At 37.8% G+C, this 23854-nt stretch overlaps 2 long non-coding RNA genes across 4 annotated transcripts in view; one reads left to right on the forward strand and one right to left on the reverse strand.

Annotated features, from left to right (window-relative positions):
- LOC141372637 (uncharacterized) overlaps window positions 1-12197 on the forward strand; it is a 309547-nt gene extending 297350 nt beyond the window's left edge. For 2 of the 3 annotated variants that reach the window (XR_012377984.1, XR_012377986.1), the window contains one exon: window positions 12061-12181. This is a non-coding gene — a long non-coding RNA (uncharacterized lncRNA). Of the gene's footprint in view, window positions 1-3923; window positions 3970-12060 lie in introns of all 3 variants that reach the window. The other variant, XR_012377985.1, reaches the window with a different exon arrangement.
- Window positions 12198-12756: 559 nt separating this feature from the next.
- Window positions 12757-22978, reverse strand: LOC141372636 (uncharacterized). Its single transcript, XR_012377982.1, has 3 exons — window positions 22865-22978; window positions 22595-22758; window positions 12757-12861 (listed from the first exon to the last, which is right to left on the reverse strand). It is a non-coding gene; the product is annotated as an uncharacterized lncRNA (long non-coding RNA).
- Between the last annotated feature and the right edge of the window lie 876 nt (window positions 22979-23854).

Consider the following 23854-nt stretch of genomic DNA (forward strand, 5'->3'; position numbering starts at 1 on the left):
GGATGAACCTTACTGCAGTTTGCTACACAAGCAATGGGGCCTGCAAGACTCATCACCACTCCTCCTGAGGGGACTGAGGCTCAAGTCACTTCTCTACCTACCATCTCCCTTCCCCTGTAGAACCTGAGAGCTGGGAAGGCAGGCTAAGAAGGGAGGTGCACTCCAGAACCTTATGCACTCTTTCCCTGTGTGCAGTGCTTACTCTGGACAGGCTAATATTTAATGCATTGTGTTGACTTTTGCCTCCTCCACCATAATTACACTTTTAATGTATCCCAGTCTTTCCATAAAACAGTCCTTTGGCTCTGCCATCTTGTTGCTATGGTCTTGGAATTATTCAAAGGATCTTGATGATGAAGAGGAGGGCATCCACCTCTCCACAATCTCCTGTATACAGCAGGCTGTACCCCAAAGAGAGGAGGAGTTCTACAAGGTGGTCGGCACTGTCATGAGTCCCAGATATGCTGGGTTGTGTGCAAATCAAAAGCAACCAAGGACCAACACCTGCATTTGCCCACCATAGTCTGGGGTGAACCAACCTGAAGAACAAACAAAGCAGGGGCTTGAGAAGGAGAAGTGCTACTGAAACAGAAGTTTTACTGTTGGGGAAATTGTGACCAGACAGAACATGAATTGCCCAGGTTTACATGTTAATGACAGAAAGAGCTAGAACTCTGATAATGATTTCCATTATATGGTGCTTCACTTTTTTTTTTCTTAATTGACAATAAATATTACAAAGCTTATTCTCAATAAATAAAAGAAGAAATGATGTTTCAGAATATGATGAATGAATACCTTGCATTTGGCAAGGCATTCTCTTCCCAGAGACCTAATTAGGTTATAACTTCAAGAGATTCTTCATGTGGCTCTCTGATGGTACCACTACTGTATTTTCATGCTTCGTTTATTATCTGCCCCTGAAATGGTATTGCACATGGTCCAGCAGATATTGTAACCAGACATCAAATTTTCCTTTTATTTATAATTTTGTAGAAATCCTAATATGGTTACCCTTATCTTCAAATGCAAAGTCAAAGTGAAAATATTACTTTATCTTCCAAAACGAATGCTTTCAGAGTCAAGTTCAGAAAGGCTATTTCCATTTGGCTAGTATGTGGTGTCTTATGGGTTGAATTATGAGATCTCATCCAGCAAAATTAAACATTACCCATAGACTGGTGGTTCTCTTCATGGAAAAATTGTGCTTTAAAGTTGTGTGATTACTGATTCAGACTTAGAGGCTAGATGAGACAAACCACACTTGGATTTGATGCAACACATGCCCACCCTTCAGTGTTAGAGGGTGGTTTGTGAGCATTTGGCCTCACGGGGCTTAGTTATTTATAATTTTGATGACAACTCATAATTTCATCAGCTCTTCTCTCCTAAACACATCCATATCCAGAATCCCAGAATCCTTCATTTCTCTGTTATTTTGTATTATGTTTGCATTATTTCCTTTGTCATTTTTAAGCTTATCCTAAACTCGTTCTTTTCATCATTTTTGAACTAAGTATTCACAGAAAGCAAACTTTGTTTTAATGCATAGTTGACTTGGCCGACTGTATTTTGACACGAGTGTAGCCAATGTGGAAGCTGCTACAAAGTGTCATGGTTTCCCACAGCCTTTAATTATATATTTCTTTGTATCAGACAAGGTAATTCACTGAAGTAAAAATTTCCACAGCATAATAGTGAGAACAGTGGCCATCTAATTAACTCGTCCCCTAGGTGAGAGAAAGCAGATACAAATATCTAGGAGGGCTCCAGGTAACATCTAGTCTACTCCTTCTCTAACCTTCATTTATCTTACTTTAAACAAAGAGGGCAGAAGGAGTACTTATTTGGGGAAGTTTAAAGAGAGCTGCAGAAGTGGCCACCAGTTACCAGGTAAGTACGTTCCACAGAATGAAATAGGATGTATAGAGATAGCAAGTGCCCAATGCTCCAACCTTCCCTTCAAATATGCTAATAAATAGACCAAAACAAGGCAAAAATTACATATATACTCTGCTCTGTACTAAGAGGGAAATGTTTATAAATAAGAATGACTCCTGGGAGAATATATATATGAAAGTGGACTATGCCCATAGCAATATTTTCAGAAAATCTTATTCAGTCTTCCTTTAAAGGTATCCTGATTGTGGGCAGTTCTTACCCACTTCAATGACACCACCTTGATCCCAAACACCATGAGCTCACACCTTAGTTACATCACTGGCCTAATTTCCTTTCTTCCACCCCTTACCCTTTTTCAGTGTTTTATCAAATCAGCACTCACTATGATCCTTTAAAAATGTAAAGCAAATTGTATTAACCTTCAGCTGAATTTTGGTGGTCTCTTTCATGTAGGATGGAAGCTTCACAATAATCTAAAAGCTTTCCTGGATATAGAACCTGGTGTTCTGATCATTTACCTATTTCTTTGTAACAGATCACCCCAAAAGTTAGTGAAGAAACACTAATTATGTTATATATTGTATCTCATTATTATATAACATAAAATTATCTTTTATTATTATTATATCTGGCATTGATTAAGCTCAGCTAGTGGTTTTTCTCAGGCTCCCTCATGTACTTGGAGTCTGATGGTGGCTGGGCTGGATTCACCCAACAGGCTTTTGAATTACAGGTCTGACAACTAATGCTGGCTGTCAGTGGTCTCTTAGCTGGAACCTAGAAGTAGTCTCTCCAAGTGGCCAGCTCTTCTTGTGGCCTGACAGCTGTGCTCCAAGAGCAAGAATCCCAAGGAACAGAAGGTAGAAGGCATCCATTTCTTAAGGTTTGGAGCTAGAGATTGGAGCAGCATAACTTCAACTATATGCTATTGGCCAAACAAGTCACTGGGCCTAGATTTAAGGGAAAGGGACCTAAGCTCTACCTCTTGATGAAAAGAATGTCAAAGAATTTGGAAATTATGTTTTAAAAAAAAAACCATAGGGGATTACTTCTCAGACCTTATCTTATATACCTCTTCTTGCTCACTCATTTCTACCCATACTCAACCTCCTTGCTGTTCCTTGAACACACCAGGTGGACAGCTTTGCACTAGTGCTCCCTCAATGTCCACAAATGAAACCATTTCCTGTCTCCTCCCTCTGCCCCAGACCCACTGTCTAAATTCAGTAGCATTCCTGGAAGTCCAATCTAGAATTCCCCCCTTGAAATTATGCTACTTTCTATACTAGGTTGTTCATTTCTTAAAAAAAACTTGATCTTACTCTTCCTTTGGTATGCTTAATGAATTGTTATTACGGACTACAGAGTGGGTGGGAGGGTGCTTAATCATTGATATTTGTAATGATTAGTTAGGAGTACAAAAATAACCTTGACTCATCAAAAAATTATGTTTGGCAAGATATAGCTAGTTAGTAAAACAAGGTTTTAACAATTTCATTTTAATAAGATTTTCAACAATGAATATTGACATAAAGAGAATTCTGGTTAATTTAGAATTGACTAGAAGATGATTCAAAATACTTCTTTCTTTAGAATCCTTTTAGTTCAAGGTTCCACTGAAATAAACATGTAAAGTTAGATCACAATAGATAATAATTGCATCTCAGCATTTATCTTATGTATACTCGAGTATTATGTTCAGGGTTTTTTGCTGAGAAGTGATATGATAGTTTATTCAAAGATACATTTTATTTTTGCTATCTTACAATCTGGCAATAAAAAGTATTATAAATGGATGAACATTTTCAGGCTTTTAACAAGGTGATTGAGAAATGCACGCTTTGGTGAAGAAGTATAAAACATAGGAGAGGAACACACAGTGTTACAAAAATGTCCTTTGATGAACGATGTAGGAGGAAGGGCTAAAAGATAATTATCCCATGTCACTCCTTGTGTGTCTAATTAACCACTAAGTGCTCTCTACTCAATCTCTTGAATCTGTTATTTTCTCTCCACCCTAGCACCAGCACCTTGAATTATGATGTCATCATTCTGCAGTCCACTAAGGTAACAATTATCTAAATGATTTCCAAGACTCTTCTCTTGCCCCCTTAAGTTCACTTTCACATTGTCACTAGGGTGATATTTCTTAAAACAAAACTCAGTCATGCAGTGACACAGTTCCTTTCTTGAAATCTTTCAACACCTCTCCATTGGCTTAAGGGAAAGGAAAGTTGAAGCTCCCTAGCATGACATCTAGGTCCTCTCATGGCCTGGCCCTTGCTTCCCTCTTCAACCCCACCCTTTACCCCTCCCTCTGATACTCACCGTTCAACATCTCCTCATTCTGAAGCATGTGAAGTTTTTCTTACTTCTGAGTCTTTGCACTTGTTATCCCTTCACCTCTTAAAACTGTCCTTTCTTCTGTGGGAATATATAAAGGTGTTGATATCTGCCCATTGTCTAGTCGTCTCTATACACATGAATTGGGAATAGTGAATACAAATAATTAGGAATAAGTCAGGTGGTTCCAGACAAAGTAGGAACAGTACCATGACCAGGAAGGACCGATCAGCATGAGTGGTCCCACGCAGTACCCGGGTTAAAAGAAGTTTTCAGTTTGGGGGTGTTAGTGATTGAATTCCGCCAAATAGGTTCAATACCTAATCGCTAATACCTGTGGATGTTACCGTATTTAGAAATGGGGGTTTTGCAGATGTAATCAAGTTAAGAGGAGATCATTCTAGATGAGGGTGGGCCCTAAATCCAATGACTGATATGCTTATAAGGAGAGACCTAGAGACACAGACACACAGAGAAGACCACTGATGCCACCAGAGGCAAAGAATGGAGCAATGCAGCTGTAAGCTGAGGATTGCCAAGGATATCCAGCAATCAAGAAGCTTGGAAGAGGCAAGGAAGGATTCTTCACTTTCAGAGCTTTCAGAAGGAGCATGACTCTGCCAACACCTTGGTTTTTGACTTCTAGCCTCCTGAACTATGAGAGAATAAATTTCAATTGTATTAAGCCACCAAGTTAACGTAACTTTTTATGGAAGCTCTAGGAAACTGATACAGATGCCCATCAGAATGATCTATAAAACATCTAAGAATAGACATACCAGTTTCCCACTGAATACACAGTAAGAATCCCAAATTCTTATTCTTATGATAAATACCTGACACTCGGGTAGGTATACATGTTTTAACTCTGAAGCTTGTATAGCCAAACTTGAAAATCACCAGATGAGATGATTTTGAAGGCTTAACTTTACAATTCAATGGCTTCAAGTCCCGATGGACTATATTTTTTAATTTTTTAAAAAAACGTTCTATTTATTTGAGAGACAGATCACAGAGGAAGAGAGAGAAGCAGACTCGCTGCTGAGCAGGGAGCCCGATGTGGGGCTCAATCCCAGGACCCTGAGATCATGACCTGAGCTGAAGGCAGACGCTTAACACACTGAGCCACCAAGGTGCCCCCTGATGGACTATTCTAAAAGAAAAAAATATTAATTTCTAGCCTACTTTAGTTATTCATGAAAACACATGAAGCCATTTGCAACTGCTGTGTGGATACATGCATAGACTTAATGAACTGTTTGGTACATAGACATTCTAGGTGTTGAGTTATTCACATTAAATTGTTTGTTTTGGACTTGATACCAGTTTGAAAGACAAGTACAGTTAAATGTTTAAGGATTTATAATTATCCTGAACAAGAACAGCATATGGTTTTGCTCCTGTAAGTGTTCCACAAAGAGGAACTGCCTGTATTTTGCTGCATTTTTGAATCGTGTGATAAAGTGGAAAATTATCAGGATCTGGCTCTTCAGTTTTTGCTAAAATAATTACTGAGAAAAATTACACAGATGCTAGATATAAATAAATTTCATAAATTCAGATATTTGGAGATCTTCTGTGGCTTCTAGGCACTACTTGTAGAGATATATTTATGATGGCCTCAATGAAACAATTATTTTGGACTTTTCCAGGTCAGTGCAGTGAGGTGAATCTCTCCTTTAAAACACACCATAGCAACATGGTGTTGGAGTGTCATCGTTTTTATCTGGCAGTAGGAGAGCAAACAAGTTATTTCTATATAACCAGAGACTCAGCAGTCATAAATGACTTCCAAAATCATAATGTTCTTCTTTTTCTGTTCTCTACTGGCAGTACCCAAGGCACAGAAAATAAAATTTCTCTACTGAAAATAGAGATTCTAAAATTTGTTTCTATGACTTATAAAAGGAGAGGTGACATCAATAGGATATGGCCACCTGGATCTCAGTACACTTGGTCAGGGCTTGGTGAGAAAGGCTGCCACTTCCATTGCATCATCAAATTTAACAAAGGGGAGGATTAGGCCAATTGACAAGTGCCATTCTCGGGGAATTAAATTTAGAACTGCTATCACTGCCACACTCAGAGCAATACAGTTAAGTAAGATGAAAATACACAGAAACGTTGAGAAGTATAAGATTGTGTTTCTAACATCAGACACTTACCAGAGGGCAACTTAGGATTTATGATGATTTCTGTGTATTTAGGCAGAAGGAGCCAGCATGCAGTAGAAGATGTGAGTCACATGTGGGCTTCAATTAAGGCTATCAAAGAGCAACAAAGGAACAAGAAACAAGGGTAGGAAGGTAATTAGAACTTACTCTTAACATTTCTTAATTGCCAACCTTTATCAGTAGCAGATGGTAGGTGAGCAGGAATTTTGGGGAATAGCCACCTTTTTGACATTACCTCTAATTAAGAAGGCTTTCTCAGTTAGCAAGACAAACTTTGAAATCATCGTATTTTTCCCAGGTCAATATTAACTTAGAAGGTGTAATGAATTCTGTTCCCCTTCTGTCTATCATTTACTCTAGCTGCTTCCATCTGTTCTAAGGTGAAAAGATGAGCTTTTCAATGATTCTTGTCCGGGCTGCACACTCAGGGGTCCCCAATGACTCATGAGTGTTACTTCTCACTGGATAATTTTTAGGGGAGAACCATCCTAACCACATCATTGAAACAGACCTGGGAGAATCTAAAATGGGCTCTAATGTGTCAGTCCGCCATTATGTCAGAGCAAGAGAATTTGATACAAAACAACAATGAAATAAAACATTGCTACTTAAATGTCTCTGATAGCATATCTGTAAATTCCTCTGATAAATGCACCTGCTACAACATGATCACTTTGACAGCTTCTTTTTAAAGAACATTTGTCAGTTACTCTATGGCAATGATTCTCAAAGTATAGTTTTCATACTAACAGTATCAGCAACACCTGGAAATTTGTTAGTAATGCAGATTCTCAGGCTTTACCCCAGATCCACTGAATCAGAAACTCTGGGGGTGGGGCTCAGAAATCTGTGCTTTAACAAGCCCCCCAGTATTTCTAAGGAAAAACTAAATTTTTAAGCAATGATCTTAGAAATAGATACCAGTTAGTGGGTGATGGCCTGTACCATACGATATAATTTAAAAGCATTATGTCAGTTAGTCATCACAATTACCATGTGAAACAGATCTTATCATTACTCTCCTCCAACAATCAAAGACTTATCAATACAAAGTAACATAACCAAAGTCCCAGAGCTAAAAAGTGGGAGCTAGATTTCTAACCACATTCTTATCAGTCTAAGCTCATACTCCTAACCACTGAAGACTAGCCAAGCAGAAACAGAAAAGACAAGAACTTCCCCAATTTTATGCAAAGATATGCTGTAGGCACTTAGAAAAACCAACTGTAGGCCCCAAATAGAAGAGACTACATAAAACTGTTCAAAAACACAAGGCTCTGGGAGTCAGCAATTGACCCATTGCTGAGAAAAAATGACCTCCCTTAAAGACATAAAGCCTCCTGTATTGTGTAATAAAATATTTGTATCCCATTTTAAAACATGGTTTAAGGCCATGTTAATAAGTGTTTTCCAAAATCTCAGTTGGGAAGCAACTAATCTGAAACATTAATAATATATAAATTATAGTCATGGATATTGTGGCAGATGGCACCTGCATTCCATTTCATCCTATCCAGTGACTACAGAAAGGTTATATGTAGGTTAGCCTCCCTCAGGATCATCTTTAAACACATTGTATTTCAGTGCTAAATATTCAATTAAAAAAAACTTGATGGAAGTGTGTGAAAACCAGTTTGTATTTGTTTTTTGGATATACGTTAAGAAAATTTTTAACATATTATTCAGTGCCCTTTGAAGGACCCACAGTAAACAAGACCTTAACATGACTTTTCCAAAGGTGATTCATGGTGAGTCATTGGTTCTGCAAGATTTTAGTGGGTCTTCCAGAAAACTTGTTCTGCTGTTGAGTAGGTCTACAAATATTAGATTACATCTAGTTATCCTATGTCTTCGTTGTAAATCTTCTCAGAGCCTTTAGCATGCCAATGTGTTTGTGAATTTCCAAAGAAATTTAAAAAATGGATAACATACCCCAATTCATTGACCCATGGAATCCTTTTTTGGAAATCATGGTGAAAGATAAAGAGTTCTCTGGAATATGTGCTAGGATACATTTTTATAATTAAATACCAGGAGCAATGTCTTCCCCGAGGTATTGCTATGCTCTATTTTTGCCCTACATTCTAGAAACTCATAATCAAGTCAGACATTCAGTTGTACAAAACAGTAGCATAATGTAGAGAAAAAAACATTAACTCCAAAGCCTATCTATCTGGATGCATCCCAGTTCTACCACTCACTAGCTGTGCTCTCTAGCAAGATGCTTAAATTTTGTCTCAGTTTCCTCAGCTGGAAAATGTTATTATTTTTTTTAATAAAACCAACCTCTTAGAATTGTTTTTAAGGTTAAAATTTGTGAAGGGCTTAGAAGAGTACCTGGCATATGGTCAAAACTACATAAACATTTGTTAACTAGCAATTAAACTAGCTCTCAAGGCTAATGTCATTGTTCCTTTCTCTTTTGATTCAGCTCCTGCTTGTCGGTATCTCTTTCTCTTTTATTAATTTTAAGGTACCCGAGTCACTTGTGAGTGGCATCCTTTTTTGGAATTACATAAATGATATGAGGGCATGTTTCAAAATGAGGCAGATGGGACAAAAAGGAACTTTCAAAATAAACCTGATCAGTCAGTGTTTCTGAGAACAGTTCAGGGAAATAAGTGCTTTTCAGTTTCATGTTGAATATAGTTAATGAAAACCTTCCTGTGGATCTGGCTGGTCATTGCAGGTGCCAGCTTTGTGACACTTCTCCAAGCTTAGTATCTAATTCCATTTGCTCCAATCTTAGTTTCCCAAGAAAACTTTCCTACTGTAATAATCAGCTATTGTGGGAATAGTTTATTCCTCTTAACAGGATATTGGTTTATCTTTTGTTCTTTTCTGACCTTGGGTAGCATAAATTAATTTATCAGGGCTTGAACACCTTGAGTGCATTGATAGAAGTGCATTTTTTTACTGACAAAGATAAGAAGTAGAAAAAGTTGCAAAAGAAACAGAAACAGAAGCAGTGCTCATGACCAGGAGACATGGAATTGATTATACTGGAGATGACCCTGTTTCCATCCCTAGCGCTCTCATAGACTTGCTGCCAGAGGCTGTGCTTTACTCCTGCAGATCTTCCGTAGACCTGCTGATGAAGGTGTGCTATTTGAAGAAATGGAGAAAAGGTGTTTGCCACCTGACAAGAGGACAGTTGTGAGACAATAATTAAATCAAGATGGACGGACGTCAGGTTTGGAACCTGCCAGTGTTAATGAAGATTTAGTCACTAGTGACATTTGATCAGATCTACTGGGTGGATTTTTAGATTTCATTAGTTAAAGACATAAAATGGTCTGTCTGATTAAAGAGGGGACAAAACAGTAAGGGAGCACCCATAAATTACTATAGCTCAATTATGTGCAGACAGTTTAGTGAGTGTTTATTACTAGTACAAAGGAAGATTTTCCAATTAGATTAAAAGGTTTTGAAAACAACAGTTATAGGCACAGTGATTTAGACCAATTGCTAGAATAATGTATCGTGAGAAGTTTTATTGATTAAAAGTAAGCTGATAAGTGATTTGTAGTGTTCATTGTTTATCATTAGAACCCCTGCTGTGAGGTACAATTTTCCTCACAAGATCAATGGGAGGACTGGACTAATTTCTTCTTGCTGGGAAAACTGATAAGAATATAAAGGGCAGCTGTATCACTGCTGAAAATACCACCATGATTTATTCAGGTTAATCATCAAGAAAGTGACATTGCATAAATCATTGGGAATTTACCTTGCCAGGCTGGGTCCTTCGGGCTGGTTTCACTGTCATAAGGTAGACCAAAGAAAGACAAAAAGAAGCCTAGGATTTAGTCAAAGTGAGCCTTTAGCTCACTAAGCTACCATAAGTTATCGCAAAACCTGGAAATGGCAAGGAATCAAAGGGACGTTGCATAGGCACCTTTTCTGATAGTGACTACTAGAATTTATGACAGTATTTCAGTGGGAGGAAGTCTAAGATGCAGGCTGGTAGCTCATGTGTCCCTTTGTCTTAACTCCATATGACTTCTAAGAGTGATGAGCAAATTGGAAATCCCCTCCACTTGGCCACAGGTCTCGAAGTAGGCATTTCATTGGCCACAAACTTTCTTAACATGTGTGATTAAATATGAAAATAAGCAGAAAAAAACAAAGAAATGATAGCTGAGTCTCTGGATTCTGCAGATGAAAGCAACACTAATGTATGCTACATGTAGATATCACAACATATATTACAAAATTGCTGCATAAGGAATGGAATGAACAAATACCCCCCCACACACAACTCTTATTCTTTAAAAAGTAGTTTAGAGATAAGCAATATTCCCTTTTCATTTCCTTATTGAAATATATCCCAAATTTGTCCTTCTGAAAGATTTGCCCATTGTGGTTCTATTCTTTCTCATTTACTTTTCCTTACTTTGACTTTCCTAACTGAAATTCTGAAGCCAGAAGCAATAGCTTGAACCATCCAAAGGGCAGAATAAGACAACAAACTAGCATTCCATCTGTTGTGACATTTAGTATTTGCTTTTCCTGAGAAACTGCTTAGTGAATCAATTTCATATTAGCATTAAGAAATTAAGATCTTAGTTCACATGATACATCCACATGTCTATTTCTTCTGGGTATGCAATCAGTCTGCCTGGTTCCTACCACTGCTCTTCCTAGCGGCATATGTGTGACATAGACTTGTTTCTTGATTTTCCTAAACCTCAGTATGCTCTGTAAAGTAGAGATAATAGTCTTTAACACATCTGATTGTTAAAAGAAATAATTGGGAGAATATATGTAAAATGCTCCCTATAGTACCTGGTACATAGGAAGTGTTCAATGAATGCTAATTTTCTTGTTCATATTTTTAAATGTTTTTCTATAACCCCATGGTATAATGGTTTATTGATGCAATGTAAACATGTTCCAGTCTTTCACATTATATCTAAAATTTTTATCTTTAAACTAATTCTGACTTCATTTTCCTACGTAACAAGAGATAAACATGTACAGAAGCAGACAATTCATTTCTCATCACTTTTAAAGTGAATGTTCTTAAGAACAAAGATGTAACACACCTCTACTCTGGCCCACATACTCAGGGGTTTAAAGGTTAGAAAATCTCCAATAAGTCTTGAATGCCTAAGGAATCAGCATCATTCAAGGGATCAGTCTGGGTCACCAAATATACTAAGTGTCACTTTGTACTAGCTAAGCAATCACCTTAAGCAGACAAAAATCAGTGATCAGTAAAAGATTCTAGTTAAACTAACTAGCCTGTATTGTTTGTATATAAGCAGAAGAAAAGGAAAAAGAGAGGGGGAGAGAATGAGAGAGAGAGAGGGAGAGGGAGATGGAGAGAGATGAACAGAAGCAGTCAGAAGATTGAGGGCCAAAGACCTTGACCGAAGATCACAAAAAAACAGGCCATTATTCATGTACAAAGTACATGAACAAGGTGCTAAGTGAATAATTCCTCCCCTCTTGTAAACTGTGGGAAAACTGTGAGAACTCTAGTACTGGCTTCCTGGAAAAGTATATAACCTAGTGAAGCTGGATGTCCTACTGAGCATTTGGAATTAACACATTCTTTGGCCTTACTAGTAATCATTTTTCAGGGAAATAAATGTCTTGCATAAAATGATCTAACTTTCTCGCTTTTGGCTTTCAGCTCAGAGGAGGCAAAGTAGCAGCTGTCTTCGGTCATCCCAAATCCAGGTTCGTTCGACACCAGCCGCCTCCACCATGCTGCCTAAGTTTGACCCCAACGAGATCAGAGTCGTATACCTGAGGTGCATGGGTTGGGGCACTGAAGATCACCCCTCTGGGTTTGTCTCTAAGGCAACCAGTGATTGGAAGGGTCTGAGGCTGACAGTGAAGAGCTGACCATTTAGAACAGCAAGGACAGATTGACAAGGTACCTTCTGCCTCTGCCTTGTTATCAAAGCCCTCAAGGAACCTCCAAGAGATAAAAAGAAGCAGAAAACATTAAGCCAGTGGAAACATCACTTTTGATGAAACTGTCAACCTTGCTTGACTGATGTGACACCGATCTTTAGCCAGAGAACTCTCTGGAATCATTAAAGAGATCCTGGGGACTGCCCAGTCTGTAGGCTGCAATGTTGCTGGCTGCTACCCCATGACATCATAGATAACATCAATAGTGGTGTGGTGGAAAGCCCAGCTAGTTAAGAACTACAAAGGAAAATACTTCAATAAAGGATCATTTGACAACCAAAAAAAAAAGAGGAAGAAGAAGAAGGAAAAAAAAGGCTTAACTTTCTCTCCACTAATGACTTCTGTCTACACATGGAGATATTTTGACTTACAAGATTAAAACACCCAGGGATGCCTGGGTGGCTCAGTGGGTTAAGCGTCTGCCTATGGCTCAGGTCATGATCTCAGGGTCCTGCTCATTGGGGAGCCTGCTTTTCCCTCTTCCTTTGTTGCTCCTCCTGCTGGTGTGCTCTCTCTGTCAAATAAATAAATAAATAAATTACCTTAAAAAAAAACCAGCATATTAATTTCATTTCTGGTTTTAGGTAAATACCTTTTTAAATGTTCAGATATTGCTTAAGAGCCATCAATACATATTTATTGAGATTTACTTTTTCAAAGAGAAGGCTGAGTTGCCACAGACTCTTCAGGTATCCGCCCTAACAATATTTGGGTCTGAGGACACAAGAAGACTATGGACAACCAATTCTGCTATCTGAAACTGATGTGATTCCCTTTCTAATATGCATGTTGGAGTAAAACAAGTAGTCTTATAACTGAAAATTACTAGCAATCTGGACAATAAACATAGAAACTAGCAGTTATGTTCTATCATTGAATCCTGTCCGTCATGCCTTTGAAATAGCTCAAATGTCTATTCTCCTGTTCATATTTACAACAATTTTCATTTTCATTTTGTGCCATTATTTCTTCTGTTCTAAACTACAGCAATGATGTCATAAACAACTCCTTTGCTTCTGGTTTTTCCTTTATTCAAATCTATGATCCTAAAATCTTTTGTGAGCACTTACCATCTGTCAGACATCATAGGGAAGGTCTGACACACAGAATGTCATCTCCTCACAGCCACCCCAAGTTAGTTAGGAGGTGATAATGTGGGTTGGCTCCTTCCACATGAATCTAATTTCTTCCCCATGTGCCTTCCTGGGTTCAGAGGTGGGATCGCCAAGTACTACATTCCCCAGACCCATTTCCAGACAAGCTTTCAGGGCATCGTTCACATGCATTCATGCAAAATGGGAATGAAGTTGAAGTTGAATGAACTGAGTGAAGTTGAGAGAGACACAGAACTGGAGGTTGACATTTTCTTTTTTTTATTCTTTTTTTTATTATTAACATATAATGTATTATTTGTTTCAGAGGTTGACATTTTCTATCGTAAACTGTGGCGGAGATGCCCTGACTCTCTGTACGTAGGAGAGGTAGGGGTAATGTCTCAGTATGGCAGTGGCATCCTGTGCTGGTCCAGTTCTGCAGTGCAGCTTTGGGCCTCACTTTCAGATCTAAGCATAAATACTGTTTTCTTCAGTCAGTGCTTCCAAAAGCCATTAATATTCTGTAGTAACGCCCTCCACGCTTAAAATAGAGCGGATGGTGGTAACTACACATGAACATTAACTCCATAGAAAATATATATTCCCACTGTAGATGAGAAATAAAATTGTGAAATGTCTGTTAAGTTTATACAGCTAGTAAGTAATTGTTTAGGATTCAAATCCAGGGAAAACGATTTGAGACCATGCTTTTAAGCACTGTGGTATAAAGTGTGTGTACTTTTCACTATTCTATTCTCTCCTTGTAAATTCCTTATTGCTGACAAGGTAAAGTCTAATTATCTTTGCTTGTCACCAAAAGTCACTTTTAGCTTATCCCAAGCTTCTTTCTTTTTGTTTGTTTGTTTGTTTGTTTGTTTTCTCCCCTAAAGCACTCTACGATTCCAGTCCTGCTGAGCTTACTCCTGGCCTTGATCATCTGTATTGTGTTTCACCCTAATTCTTTCATCCAGAATTCTTCCCAATTACTTACCCAAATTCTACCTATACTTTGGAGGATTTTTTCTTGAACTATTTCTCTGAGAAAATTGTAGTGCATAATGATCCTTTCTTTTTAATTTCATATTGCTTTAAAGCACAGAATACCCAACTGAGACAGGAGACTGAAAATGGTTAAAGGGTAATTTAAGAAAAAAAAGGGGGGGTTTATGACTAGAAGAAGCCAAAAAGTGTTCCTAAGTAGGCAGAAACAAAAGATGTCTACCAGACCACTAAATACTTGGGGATAAATTATGGAAAGCAAGTATGAATCTTCATAGGAGGAAAGATTATGTTGGTTTGGGAAGTTTGAAGGGATTAATCATGCATGTGGACAAAAGTATGACAATGAGATGTTTTTCAAAAAGCCTTTGATGAGGGGTATCAATATTAGTCATTTCAAGGTTACAATTATTATATTTTTCCAGCAGATTAGGAAGAAGAAGAACAACAATGGGTAGAACTAAAAGGGCACATCTACAGAGGGAACAATACTAAGCCTGGTGTTTTTCTGGTATCAGAACTAGGAATGGTCTTGCTGACAGATTGTCTTATGTTCTAAATTATTTTATCCCTCCTACCCTATTAGATTACATATTTCGTCTATCATGTGACTTGCAGTACCTTTCGGTGGAAGGAGTAACCTTCCAACCTCATGATACCATGCTAGTCCAAATGATTTGCTTTGAGCAATGGAATTTGAGAAGAAGTGAGAATAATGGCAATTGTGACCAGAAATTCTGAGAGCCCATTGCCTAATTTGGTTTGGTCCCCTTTCCTCTGTTATAAGAATAGCATGTTCTAGATAGGACCTTCAGGCTCTATTTTTAGTCTGCATTCTGGAGTAAGGCGGAAATGTGGGGCAGGAGCAGAACTATTGTGACAAGTAGCTAATACAAAACAGGAACAAGGAAAAAAGCAAAAACAAAACCACACACCCAAAAAATCCCTTTGTTTTTATAAACTACTTGAGATTTATGGGAGGGTCACTTGTTATAGCAATGTAACCTAGAAAAAAAAACTGATGTAGTCTTATATAAATAGTTGAATAACCATATAAGTCTGCATTGTTTTCCCTTCAATTTGCAGATAACACAGAGCCATTTTGAATAATTAAATGAAAAACTGGAGCATTTGCTAAGTCTCAAGCATTATGGCCACAGCTTTACCAAATTTATTTTCAGTATCCTATATAGTTCTCGCTAAAACCCTATTACAAATGAATCCCTTTACTGGCAAGGAAACTCACTTGCCCAAGTTCATAGATCTACTACCATGCACACTCATTAAAACCCAGCTTCAGGTGCGTGGCTTTCAAGCATTTATTAATTTTGAGTGAACACATGATATATAACCCATGCATGAAGTGGTAATCCAAACAATGGTAATGGAATTGAGAATCCTAAAAATGTAGAAATTGCTCTAGAAAGGGTAAGAAAGAGAACCTGTAAGACCTCTGAATAGAAGCAATTGACACTATGTAGACATTGAAAATAAAAGCTTAAAGATGCAACAGAAATCTAAAAAGCCATGGAGAGTATGGAAAAAGTGAATATGACTTCAGATACAAGTTTCAAACTATCATGAGTTATTATTTCTTGCTTTGCTTGAATACATTTAATTTAGATTTAATACCGTTGTGTTATGGCTTGAATTCTGTGCCCCCCATTCATATGTTGAAGTCCTAAGCCCTAATACCTCAGAGAGTACAACCTTATTTCGAAATAGAGTTGTTGCAGATGTAATTAGTTAAATTAAGATGAGGTCACACTGGAGTAAGGTGGGTCTCTAAATCCAATTCGACAGGCATCTTTATAAAAAGGGGACATTTGGACACAGACATGCACACAGAGAAAATGCCAAGTGAAGATAAAGGCACAGATCAAGGTGATGAAGGAGAAGCTAATGATGGCCAAAGATTACTGTCGAACCACCAGAAGCTAGGAGAGAGGAATCGAACAGATTTCTCCCTCACAGCCTTCAGAGCCAATCTAGCCATGCATTTTCTCTAGTCTCCAGGAAACACGAGACATGCCTTCCTGTCATTTAAGCAACCTGATCTGTGGTACTCTGTTACCCTAGCGGGTCCTAGCAAACTCATGCAAAATGATCACTAGCTTCGAAAATAAGTTGTGAACTTGAAGACTATACATCATTACAATGTGATAATAATCCATTTATAAATAGAATAAAAGAAGCTAGTATAAATTCATAATTTGAAAAGCTATCATGAGCTGTGAAGAGCAACTGTGATCTGTTCCTTCTTCTAGTCTTTGAGGCTGACTTCAGGGGGAGAACCCGATGGCATGGAAAGACTTCAGTTTATTATATGAAAGGGATAGACATTTGAGGTTACTTCAGTAATTAAGTTTACTTCAATAAGACTGGGATGATTTCCCAGATTTAATTATTAGAATTTCTCAAGATTGCCTAATATCTCCTTGTAACTTTTTAGTTACCTTAAAAATGTAGGCATAGTGGGAAGGGCAAAAGTACTCTGGCCTCCTGTGGAAACAGTATATTCTTTCATGCCCTCTAGCATTCAGCTGAAAATGGCGCCCTCATGGTTAGAGAGAGTTTATTCACATCCCAGACGCCTAACTTACTCCCTGAGAGTAAATTACTCATTGGCGGGACAAGGTCATTCTTCATTTTAACCATTACCGTAGCATTTTGTATTGTCATGTGCTATGTGGTTTTGCAATCCTTAAAATCCCCTGTGAAGTAAAGGGGATGACAAACACAATTATGTCTGATTTACAGACCAGGGGACTGGGACTCAAGTAAGAGACAAAGCCATCACTGGTAAGGGCCATCCCAGAAGGCAGGAGCTCTGGCTCAGGTCTCTGTTTATCATGTGGAGTGCAGGAGGAAACCTAAGGGATATTAGCTATGCATGCAGTTCTTACATTTCTTGGAAATTTAGCTCCCCACCCAAGCTGATTTTTGGCAGCAGCCGTCCATCAAAGAAACAAAAGATACCAAAGAAGTTAAGTACAAATTGTGTATAGTGTGTTAGAATTTCAGGATTAGAGATGTCTGTAGAAATCAAAATGAAACACTGTAACTTAACGTCAGCTTCCCAAAACAGTATCAGGAGGACTAAGGACCAACTCTCCTCACTCACTGACACTATTGTGACAGATGAATCCAGTGGAAAGCATCAGTGGAGGCACTTGCAGGGGGGCAGAAGAGACAAAGCTTAGAAAAAAACACAAAGAACAAAAAATTCCATTACAAAAAGAACAAAAAATTCCATTACAAGCCTGTCTTCCCTGCACTTGCAGCACATGAACGTAGCTTTCATCCAGGAAAACATTTTGCCTGTACAGTTTTTGCCTGTGAAGCAATGCTGGGATTTTTGTTGTGAGTGTCGTGGGGCTGCACTTTTATATCCAAGGCTACAACCTAGGATCCTGGTTCTTGGAAACTGATAAAAGTTTCAAAATTAAATATCTGAAAGAGCCCTTAAGTCAACATTCAAGTCTCCGCTGGAATCTTGGGTATTGGACTCCAAAGTCAGGGTGGCTGGTTGATTTTCGAATTTCTAAAGTTGAATTTTGGACGTTTCATGTCTGCCTCAAGGTAAGTCCTCAGATACGAGCAGCCAGAGCAGATGTGATTTCACATAATTTAATGTTTGCTCGCTTTTTTAAAATAAAGTTTGAAACGTTCTTACCCATTTTCCTGCTGCCAGTCAGAAAGCCAATGCTGCCCTGAATGTCCCATTGAATCCAAAATCAATGACTGCATTGCCAGTGCTTACAGAACATAATTGCTCTTTCAAAACAAGAGGCTGGGTAGAGATGGCCCTTCTGAGTTTGATCAATTTTACCACAATGAGGCAGAAGACTTAAGAATCAGTGTGATGACCTATTTATACTGATGCCACACAGGTCCAGGGCTCTTCTGACTCAAACGCTTTCAGATGGGAATTACAACTGGGGGGTGACAAGTGTGTGGAGAGAGCTGCCACAGATCTATGCTAGGGGACACCAAAACTTTCCTAGTGATTTTACAATTTAGTAAAACAGACATTTAATTAGACTTACTCATATGATCCACGTCACACTCTTTAATACAGTTATAGAATTTCTTGTTTGGTGGCAAGACTTAGTATCTACAAAACTAAATAACTTTCTTAACAGACTGAGCAAATTGATTACCATCGTATGCTATCATGTGTAATAACAAAGAAGTGTCCTCAGATATTCTTTCACTTGGACTTTAAGATGAAATTCTACCCATTACAACTATTTGGAAAGAAGTTTCTACTTTAATGAGGAATGAAACTTCAAAAGAATATACATTTGGTGGGGCACCATTTTTTTTTTCATAAATCATTTTCAATTGTAAAATTCACAACATAAAATTCACCTTTTTAACTATTTTAAAGTGTGCAATTTGGTAGCATTTAGGATGTTCACAACATTGTTGCAGCTCTCAGCTTGTTCTAGTTGCAGAATACTTTCATCACCCCAAAAGGACCTCCAGACCCATTAAACAGTCACTACCCCTTTCTCCCTACCCACAAACCCTGGCAACCACTCATCTGCTTTCTGTCTCTACAGATTTGCCTCTTCTGGATATTTCATATAAACAAAATCATACAATATGTGGCCTTTGTGTCTGGCTTGAACTTTTACTAAGCTTAATGTTTTCAGAGTTATCCATGCTATGGCATAGATCAGTGCTTCACTACTCTTTATGGCTGGATGATAATCTATTGTATAGATATACCACATTTTGTTTATCCATTCATCAGTTTCTCAACATCTGGGTTGTTTGTATCTTTTTGACTAATCTAAATAGTACTATTATGAACATTCATGTACAAGGTTTTGTTTAACATCTGTTCTAAACTCTTTGGAGCATATACCTAGGAATGGAATAGCTGGATCACATGGTAATTTTATGTTTAAGTGATTGAAACACTGCCAAACCATTTTTCATAGTAGCTGTACCATTTTACATGCCAGCAATATATGGATGTTCCAATTTCTCCATATCCCTGCAATATTTGTTATTTATTATTATTATTTTCATCTTGCTAGGTGTTATTTGATATCTCATTGTGTTTTGATTTGCATTTCCCAAATGACAAATGATGAGCATCTTTTCATGTGCTTATTGATCATTAGTATATCTTTGGCGAAATTTTTATTTATTTATTTTTTCTTTGGAGAAACTTATATTCAAGTACTTCACTCAATTTTTACTTATTTATTTATTTATTTAAAGATTTTATTTATTTTATTTGAGAGAGAGAATGAGAGAGAGAGAGCACATGAGAGGGGGGAGGGTCAGAGGGAGAAGCAGACTCCCTGCTGAGCAGGGAGCCCGATGCGGGACTCCATCCCGGAACTCCAGGATCATGACCTGAGCCGAAGGCAGTCACTTAACCAACTGAGCCACCCAGGCGCCCTTCACTCAATTTTTAATTGGGTTGTTTGTCTTTTTGTTGTAAGGGTTCTTTACATACTCTGGATACTAAATTCTTTGCATATGATTTGCAAATATTTTGTAGCATTTTGGGGTCTCATTTTCACTTTCTTGATAGTGTCCTTTGGTGCATAAATATATTTAATCTTTTTTTTTAAGATTTTATTTATTTATTTGACAGAGAGAGATATAGCGAGAGAGGCAACACAAGCAGGGGGAGTGGGAGAGGGAGAAGCAGGCTTCCCGCCGAGCAGGGAGCCCGATGTGGGCTCGATCCCAGGACCCTGGGATCATGACCTGAGCCAAAGGCAGACGCTTAATGACTGAGCCACCCAGGCGCCCCAAGAGGAACTGTTATCAAATATTTTTAATCTTGATGAAGTCCCATTCATCTATTTTTTTTCCTTTGTGTTTTTGGTGTTATATCTAAAAAACTATTGCCAACTCCAAGGTCATGAGATTTACTTTTGTTTGCTTCTAAGAATCTTGTAGTTTTCACTCTGACATCTAGTTCTTTAGTCCGTTTACTTACTTTTTGTATATAGTATGAGGAAAGGGTCCAATTTCATTCTTTTGCACATGGATATCGAATTGGCCTAGCATCATTTGTTAAAGACAATATTCTTTCCATTGAATGATTTTGGCACCCTGTTGAAATAAATTGACCACAGATGTATTGATTTATTTCTAGATTCTTAATTCTATTCCATTAATCTATGTGTCTATCCTTAAGTCAATACTACACCCATTTGATTACTATAGCTTTGTAATAAGTTCTGGAATTAAGAAGTACAAGTACTCCAATTTTTTCTCTCCAAGATTGTTTTGACTATTTGTGGTCCCTTGGAATTCCATATGAATTTTAGAATCAGCTCTTCCATTTCTTTAAAAAAAAAAAAAGGCCATTAAGATTTTGATAAGGATTGCATTAATATGTGTGTTGCTTTACAGAATAATTCCATTTTAACAATGTTATGTCTTCCAATCCATAAGCATGCAATGTTTTTCCATTTATTTAGGTCTTCTTTAATATTTTTTAGCAATGTTTCATAGCTTTCAATGTACCAGTCTTGAGCCTCCTTGGTTAAACTTATCCCTTAGTATTTCATTCTTTTTATGCTATTATAAATGAAATTGTTCTCTTGATTTCCCTTTTGGATTGTTCACTGGAAGTATATAGATATACAACTGATTTTTGCATATTGGTCTTGTATCCTCCAACTTTGCTGAATTCATTTCATAAGATTATGTTTTATACAATAGTAACCAGTCAAAAATAGACTAGAGAATGTCTGGATGATGGGTACAGTGGGTTACTACAGACAAACCATTATACTTTAAAGAAATCAAGGAGGAGACTATTTTTTTAATCATATTTCTATTTTAACTGATATTATGACTATTACCATATACCTATTTCATAAAATAATAGTGAATTTAAGATAAACCCTTCTTGCTGTGACTGAAATAATCATAATGTACACCGGCTTTCAGAATGACTATTATTTATGCTTACAAAATATTTGTTGTCTCATGGATAAATAATAAACCTGCCTGCCCAAGACCTATAAAACATTAGAAAAAGCAAAAAGGAACTTAGGAGCTAAGCAAAATAGATTTTTAACAAAAAGAAATGATTAAAAGATATAAAGGCCTATTGAATATTTAAGACTCACATATATTTTTTGTGAAAATTTGTATTTTAAATAGCACTTTGGTTTTGGTGAGGGCAGGGGTCCTCTCTGTCTATCTATTGGTAGAAATTTCATGGTATTTAGAGACAAGTTTAAACCAGAGCACCAGAAATTCTGCCACTATGAGGAAAATAAATACACAAAATTGATGCCATAAAGGGGTGAGCAAATTTTATCAGTAAGCAGAAAGGATTTATACAAAATTAAAAAGTTTAGTGATGATAAAAGAAAAGTGACCAAGTGCCACAGGAAAAACCGAACTCAGAGATAATGATATGATAAAAAAGGGTGGGAACAAGAACTTAATTCTCTAGCAATAAAGAGAGAGAACTGAAGCAGAAAGAGGTTGTTTCCAGGATGAGATTAACATGAAGGAGCTAGATGGTTCATGGCCAAATACAGGGCACAAAAATCTGGGGAAGAAACTGATTTCAAATTATGACCTTAATGAGCAAAGGAAACAATGTGCAGGGATCTTACGCAGCAGGATGGTGAACCAATGCAATACCTACCTGTGGTCCCAGCAGAATCTGAGCTCTCTAGGCAGATGTATGAAGTAACTGGCTGAAAATAGTTTAGGGCCAGTAAATAGGACAGTTTATGGCATCCAAGGCACGGCAGTTAAAATAATTTTGTCTTAAAATCCCAGCCTAAATTCCCTTAAGTGATAGCAGTAAGAGGTGACCAGCGACAAAATAACAGGAGTCACTCCTCAGTGTTTGCTCCAAGTCAGCTTTATCACGCTGATCTAATAGTGTTTGAAAGTTCAGGGCAGCAGCTATCAGTGTAAGAAAGCATTTAGCATTCAAAATTGGAGAGGGCGTCCAGGCATAGAGGTGAACCCTGCTTCCCGCAAGGTCAACCTGAGAATATATGAGTTACCTTAAAGCTAAAAATTTAAGTTAGTATGTGATTATTCCTTTATGAAGTAAATCATTCTTCATTTACAAAAGTTTTAAGCACAACAGCTCTTATCTCATAATCAAAATTATTCCAAATTAAAAAGAAAAATCAGGGACACCTGGGTGGCTCAGTCACTTAAGCGTCTACCCTCAGCTCAGGTCATGATCCTGGGGTCCTGGGATCCTGGGATCGAGTCCTCGGGCTCATGTTCAGTGGGGAATCTGCTTCTCCCTCTGCCTCTCCTTCTGCCGCTCGCCCTGATTGTGCTCACTCATACTCTCTCTGTCAAATAAATAAATAATCTTAAAAAAAAAAGAAAAATCAATCTCTAGAGTATTAGGAGAGTATCTTTTACACCGAGGTAAATTAAACTCATGGAGATACTCACTCCTGTCCATTTAGTGGACACTGAAATGCAATACCCAGGTTCCTTTTGGTGAAGGACTTACTGCCTCAGCTGCTGGGGAGTGCTATTGCCAGACAGCTTTGAACTGTCAGCCCCTTGAAGGGATTGGTTCGGCGACAGAGAACTGTATAGGTGACCCACACCCAATGACTTATTGGGTCACTATAGGTGACCCATAGCTACAAGGTGACCCACACCCAGCGACTGATATATGTAGGAGTGTAAGGGTCAGCCATTTTAGCCTGATTCAGCACAACTCCAAAAGTCCCACTTTGTCTGCAGAGCACCACACTGGCTTGACTAGGGCTGCTGCTGAGCTTGGATGGTACATCAACTTCTCCCTCTGCTCAGTCCTGCTACCCCAGCTCTCTTCTGTAAGTGTTGATCTCAGGATCCTGAAAAAACATTCTGCATGTTAAACCCCCTGCCCTCCCTGCCAGAGACTACCTCCCCAGGAATCTAACTTCTATATACAAAGCATATCAAACATATATGTAAAGAAAAATGCATCCAGATTGTAAAAATGTACAGATTAACAAAAAATATTGTAAAGAAAATGTATCCAGATTGTTGAATTAGATACGTATTTTCAAAGATAATAAAGAATCGAGGGGAAGTGATGAAAAATGGAAGGGCTTCAATAACATGAAGTAGAGAATTAATGTTCAAGCTAATATAAATATGGTGGTTAAATATAGCAGTTAAATATAGTGGTTAAAGGGACTGTGTGGCTGTATATTCTGAATGATATGCCTTTCCACTTTTTTTTAAATGACTATTACTGGAAGTAAAAAAAGGTGTTCCTCTTCCTTCCTCCCATTCATAAGAAAATAGAATTTACCTACACTTTATTGTTGATGGGCAAAATAAGGAATATTAATAAAATTGGAAAAAAGGCAGAAAGAATGGAAATTGGAAAAGGAAAAGAAAGTCTATGATCACTTTACAGTATTTGTTCCTCTATGTTTTTTT

Source organism: Callorhinus ursinus, unplaced genomic scaffold, assembly GCF_003265705.2.
Source record: "Callorhinus ursinus isolate GAN/ISIS: 27379988/994484 unplaced genomic scaffold, GSC_fseal_2.0 scaffold4, whole genome shotgun sequence".
NCBI lineage: Eukaryota > Metazoa > Chordata > Mammalia > Carnivora > Otariidae > Callorhinus > Callorhinus ursinus.